The following is a 6,626-nucleotide window of genomic DNA, read 5'->3' as shown; positions in this document are numbered from 1 at the left end:
AGTGTGTGACAAATAAGCTTCCTTTACTAGTCCTTATTAAACATCAGATATTTACCAGGTTTTACACAAAGACGGACATACATATATATATATATATATAAAATATACAGACAGACAGATAGATAGATAGTCTTTTTTTATGTTTTTGATGTAAACATAATAAAATAAATAGAACCAACCTCCTGTAGCCAAGGTGTACCCACAGTAACACATAAACTGTCAATAGAATTATTTTCATACCTCCAACAGATTATCATTATTATTATTATTATTATTATTATATCTAATATATCCACAGGGTCTCACCTGCAGTAGTTCTTCCTGTTGTTTCCTGTGCTCATTCTGCAGGGCTCTAAGCTGAGCGGCATGAGCCTGTTTTAGTGTCTCATGCTTTTGCTTCTGATCTCCATGGCCCTCGTACCAATGCATTGTAGCTAAATTCAACAAACAACAAAATGCAGTTTTAAAAAAATAAAATCTTAAGTTAGCAGAGGAAAGCAGAAATTATGCAGGCAAAGTCTTTTACAGTAAATTAGCATAACTATTATTTAACTACACAACAGGCAATATTTTTCTTAGCTGATAATGCAGAATCTGTTATGTTCAACTTTATATCTCTAAATATTTTAGCTTGGCTGTCCTGTTTTTACCTCTCGGGATGGTGGAATTTGATCCAACGGTGGGAATGACTTTTTTGCTGACACCACCATTCCCTTCCTGGGTTTCTTCTGTCATATGCATGATCAGTCTCCGTTTGACACGTAATTTTGCCATCTGATCTTCAACCTCACTGTCCGGAGTCAGATCTTGTCCAAGATGTGACCCCAGTTCGGATCTTGATTCTGTTCCTTCCAGAAACCAAAGGCCAGATGGCGTGTCCACATCATATGACTGATTGAGAGATGGTAAAAGCACAGAGCACTGACCTTCTACAGTCATCCCACTCTGTCTCTCAACAGGATGGTTACTTGTGTCTGAAAGCACTGTGGAGTCACAGGGAACCCTGTTGTCTGATGGAACATTTCTGAATATGCTTGGGATGCGCATCTGTTGGGCAACAGACAGGATACTTTTTATAGGTAGCTGCTGCTTTATACAGCTTCCGCCTTCTAGACAACTCTGGGTTAATCCTTCCTTGTTCATGCATTTTTCGTTTTCTCTCCGAGTAGCTGATGTCCCATCAGGTCTGTGCTTACTTAATTTTACCATCCCCGCTTCCCTCTCCTGATCTGTGAAAGGAACATCATCTGTGTTACTGATATTTGATTCAGGTCCTAAATGTGCATTGTGTTCAAAATTGATGAATGAGTGTCTTCTCAACCACTCGCTGCACTCTGCATGTGCCTCTTCCTCCTCCCATTGGTTCTGACCAAGCCGTTCAGATTGTCTGATGCTTTTGAAACTTGACTCGCTTTGCATGTTGCTGTCAGCTTGGCAGTGATTGTCCAAGTTTTCTTTCACTGTGGATTCCAGGTCTGAGATCAGTATCTTAAGGCTGGACAGGTTTGACTCAAGCTGATCTATGTGCTGTGAACTTTTGGCCAAAACACTTGTAACATCCCCATCAGCCATGGCAGTGACTGAGGAAGGAAGTGATCTTTGACTGGTTTGAATTTGGAGGCAAACTTCTTCTCTTTTGTCTTTACACACATCCGAGTTGATCAATTTCCCCTCAGAGGGAAAATCTGCCAGTTCAACTGCTTCTCCTTCTATAATACCTTTGCTTCTGCAGTGAATAGGACTCCGACAGAAGTTAGGGGCTGGAAAAGTGCGATATTTCCCCACTCCTGTATACAGAGTTGTCTCATAAAACCCATCTTGGACCAGGCAGGTTTCTGTTGACTCTTGCTGGATGAAAGCACTGATTCTTTGTTTAGGTTTTGCTATGACTTCTTGTAAACTGTTCAACTTGTTGTTGTTAAAAACAATGTCTTCTTCAGCACTAAGTTCCTCAATGCTTCCTTCTCCTGCTAAATGTGTGCTTTCAGTTTGAAGATCTGTCTTTTTCCAAGCAACTCCACTCTGGTTCTCATTCTCAAAGGATTTCTGTGTTGATGTTTCCACAGATGGACCAAAAGTGTTTCTCCTTCCTTTAGATTTCTTTCCTGCTGCAGTCACAGCACCCTTGTAAAGAAATTCATCGTTTTCCTTATCTGAGAGACTCTGCTCCTCTGCTCGTGCTCTTGGCTGCTCTTGGGTTCTCGCCTGGATTTTAGCGTTTTTGGCTTGGTTCCTCAGCATCCGCTGGCGTCGTCGATACTCCTGAGATTTCTTTAATAAGGCCTGGAGGCTCAGAGGACAAGGCTCCTGAGATGTCTTTGTGTCTACTTCGTCATCCTGACCCTCAATCGGTTCTCGTTCACCAGGGTTTTGCTGAAGATGCAGCTCTGTTGTTGGACAATGAGTGCTTAGTGCTTGTGATGATTTAGGATTGTCTGAAATGTCACTTTTTTCTGACGCAGCAATTGATCCCTTGTTTCCATTGTTGGCAGAATCAAGTACTGCATTAAAAGGCATCTTCTCATGTTCCACGCTGTTGTGAGACTTTTCAGCTCGTACATTGTCTAGTGTAACTGAATCAACCTGAAATGAGGTTTCACAAATCTCTTCTACTCCCATTAAGTCACCACAAAAAGATGACTCCAATCCACTCCTCTCTAATTCCTCTCCATCTATAGGAGGGTGGCTAATAATATCTGGCATCTTGGCGATTGTGTTGGAGGTGTTGTGAAGGAAAAAGCCATCCAGGGTATTAACTTCTTCAGGGGAACCGAAGGGACTGCTGGAGATAGATGCATTGTTTTTAACATTCTCATAGGTCAAATAACCTGAGGACAGGGATTGGTGGCTTGCAGCATTGAAGGGACATGGCTGTGACACTTTGTGGTTGTCAGGTTGTTCAATAAGGCATCCTTCTAGGTGACTTTGCTGAGGTGTCACATCAGAAGCAAAGGAGGCACTGTACGTAGTGGAAGTCATTGCAGGAGGAGAAATTCCATTATTTAACTTTCCTTCAGGTCTTTGTGAAAGACTTTCTGTAATTTTAACAAAGGCCTTGCTGTGGGACACTGATCCACTACTGATGTTATGCTGATATGACGATTCTGTCTTAATCTCCGCATCCTGAAGCAACTCCTCCAGTGTTGGTGTTTTCCTCAGCTGCAAAGCGGGAGCACAAAAAAGTTTTGAAATCAGAGAAAACTTATGTTGACATTTAATTAAAACCATGTGAGACAACACAACACTCCACTAGAATATGCACTGCCGACTCTAATTTCTTTAGACTAATATTAACAACATACTGTAAGTCATTTCCTGATGATAAAATCAGCTTCATTATTTATGGTCCACTCAATGTTAACTCCCATCCAAAAAAGAAGTTATTTATGTAGGTTTCCCAGTAAGCTGCATTTCAATTCAATAAGGAGCCATAAAACCAAGCTTAAGTATATCTAAATTATTCAAATATCAAGCTACACAAATTCCACTTAACAATCTAACTATTCTGTCTGTGTCATGCAAATATACCCATCTTATAAGTTAAGGTTAGATCCAGCTCTATATTTAAATTTCCAAGGAATGACAAAATGAAACAGAAGTGGATTCATTTTTAGAGATGCCAAGTTGAAAAGTGACTCCATGGCTATGCACATGCTAATGAAACTGGAGTTGCTAGATTTATACTCAGTTGACGGACCCGTGAAAAGGACCTCCGCACCTCGACAGCTGTCCCTTTGTTCCCATAAGCTTTTATACATTTTAATTGAAGACATGCGGTTAGAATGTGCTGCATCATCAGCTTAACATACGTCTTGTAGGTTTGATTTAATGACCTCCTTATTTGTCATTTCAAATCTAAGTTGTTTAACTTGCTTGCGACTAATCAGTTTGTGGCTCATTTTAGCAGATCTTATAGCTGACTAGAGTAAAATAGCTGCAATTTCAGGTTCTCTTCATAGTTATTTATCATGAATGTTTTTTCTGGTCTAAAAATAGAACGAATGTATGATGAATCTTTCTTTTTTGAAATTCTGGTTTCCCCTCTTACATCCATATCCATAACATCTTTCAACAATCCCCCTCAATACACAATCATTTTCTAAAAGTTCTGACACCATAAAATTGGACACATATCAAATTATTAAATCTCTTCAGCCAAATTAAAAAACAAACCATTGCAAATATGTGTCTTGTATTATTTTCCCTGGTATCTGTTCCTGTAAAGCCCCTTTAAAGTTCATTTTAAAGCTTAAGCATGGTCCAAAACCCTGCAGCTAGACTACTCACCTTGTTGTAACTTAGCTAATCCATATAATTAAAAAGGACTTACAATTACACTTTAGATTCAGGCCAAGGTCCTCATACGCAAAGCCTTGACTAATTTGGATCCAGAAGAAACTTTTAATAATTTATATTCTTGCCAGACCTTTAAGGTCTTCTGAGCAGGGCCTGTTTGTTCCATTTCTCACATTTTAAGATGAAAAAGTCTCATGTCATGTCAGCTATCTTTCTTTAGTTTGAGGAATCGCTCAAGCAAACTTCTCACCTTTGTGGACTGTTTTATTTTGGGTTTTAATTGCAATGTTACTGCTTTTTTAAAAACTTTGGTTGTAGTGCACAGAACTGTGGCATGTAATGCATGAATAGAAATCAACTTGCTACTTACTGTATGAAAGAAAAACATGGACAACTTTAATTCACTGAAAGACGTTTCTTTTACGAAAACATAAACAGCAATATAATTTCTAATAAAAGATAAAGTCAGAGACTGACAAGTTTAAGTTTTCCAACAGGATGGCTGAAAAACAGTAGAATTACCTGAATACTTTGCAGAATATTTTGCACATAGGCCATTCTGGCATCATCTGTAAACTTCTTGTGGGTGGCAACTTTCAGTGCTTCACCTCTGTATCGCTGCATCGCCTCTCTCTGCTTCTCTGTAAGCTGTTATCAATACAAACACAGGTTTTCTGAGTATTAATGCTAAAAGCAATAATCGATTTACTGTCAGTTTAGTGCCTTTCTGTTCCTCTATTTTGATTAGATTACTTTTAATAAAACAGCAAACTTCCGCTTACAGAATACTTCATAAATCTTCATGCTGAAGTTATTAACACAGGGATGAGTACAAGTAATGTAATGCTCTGGCATGACTGCCATGAAAAGTTTGCTTTACCAGAGGAGGAAGGATGGGCCGTCCACGGAAGCGGATCACAGAGGATGGAGATGAAGGTCTGCAATGTTCCTGCTCACCCTCGTCTCTTTTCCTCAGCTTGGAAAGATAAAGCTGCACAAACTGGTCATATTCCTCCATTATGTCACATGAGGACAAGGTAAGCAGTATCAGACAGCTGCAGGGCTAACTAAGTATGCTAGCGTTAGCTGTCGGGCTGCAACACAAGTAGAAGCTAGCTAACCGAGCTAACATGACGTTTGTTGTCGATGGTTTTGGGAGTATTTGAATCAAACAGCGAAGAGAAAAATTATTAAAAGACTAAAAAATTGCAAAGCTAAAAATAATTCTTAAAAACATACAGTATCGATAAAGGAGCCGTGTAAAGTGTAGCAAACAACCCCAGAAAAAGTATTCACGGTGATGGACCAGTGTTTACATTTTTACCCGCCTCTCCTCCCGGAGCAACAAACGGCGTCACGGCGACAGTTGGGGTCGACCAAGACGCCGACAAAACCCGGACTGGACTTCGACACTGGACCGTGTCCGGACTGGTTTTAGACTCCGGATTGGACCAGGAGTCTGATTCTATTTTTGCCCTTGAGGTGCATAACACATAAACAAAAGCAAAGCACAACAGTATAGCTAAATGCCTGACAAAATGCCTGCGAACTCAACAACATCACACAAAATATCGATAAAACCACATCAGTACCATATAGAAAATGACCAAATTAAATTATAACAGTAAAAATTTAAACATGTGCAAAAAAGTTATATGATATGCCAGACGCAACTTAAAGAAGTCTGTAAACATAAACAGTGCCAACAGTAAGAGAGCACAATGAGTATTTCATCATGTATTCAATATATTTTATTTTCATGTATGTCACTTTCATTTGGAAGGGTGGGTTAAATCAAGTTTTTTCCTATAATGTAAGAAAGAAAGAAAGAAAGAAAGAAAGAAATGTTTATGTTAATTTAACTTGTAAGACAGATTTTACTTGGGAACATTTACGAAGCTTAAAGCAACATTAGCTCCATAAGTTTTTGATCTTAAACCTCTGTGCTTCCTTCTCATATTGAAGACATGCTGACATTCATTATGCATATTTCTGGGGCTGAAAAACCTCACTTCACAACTCTGTGTTTCCAGCCTGAAGGCTCATGTGACAGCTGTGATTTGCTTCATGGCATCATGTCACATGATGGCATTTTGAATATGCACTTTTCAAGAAACCCAAGAGAACATTGATAAGATGAAGAAAAGAAATTCAAGGCTGTATGAGTTCTTATGTCACCAAAGCAGATATTTTGACTTGCTGCTACAGAAAAATATTTTTTGCTTCTGCATTTGTCCAGGTTGTATCCTACCTCTCGCCTGATGATTGCTGGAATAAGCTCCAGCTTCCCCATGACCCTGAAGTGGACTAAGCGGCATATGAAATGAATG

The sequence above is a fragment of the Telmatherina bonti genome (genome assembly GCF_933228915.1).
Source record: "Telmatherina bonti genome assembly, chromosome: 3".
Classification (NCBI taxonomy): Eukaryota; Metazoa; Chordata; class Actinopteri; order Atheriniformes; family Telmatherinidae; genus Telmatherina; species Telmatherina bonti.
Note: the sequence above shows the minus strand (reverse complement) of the source record.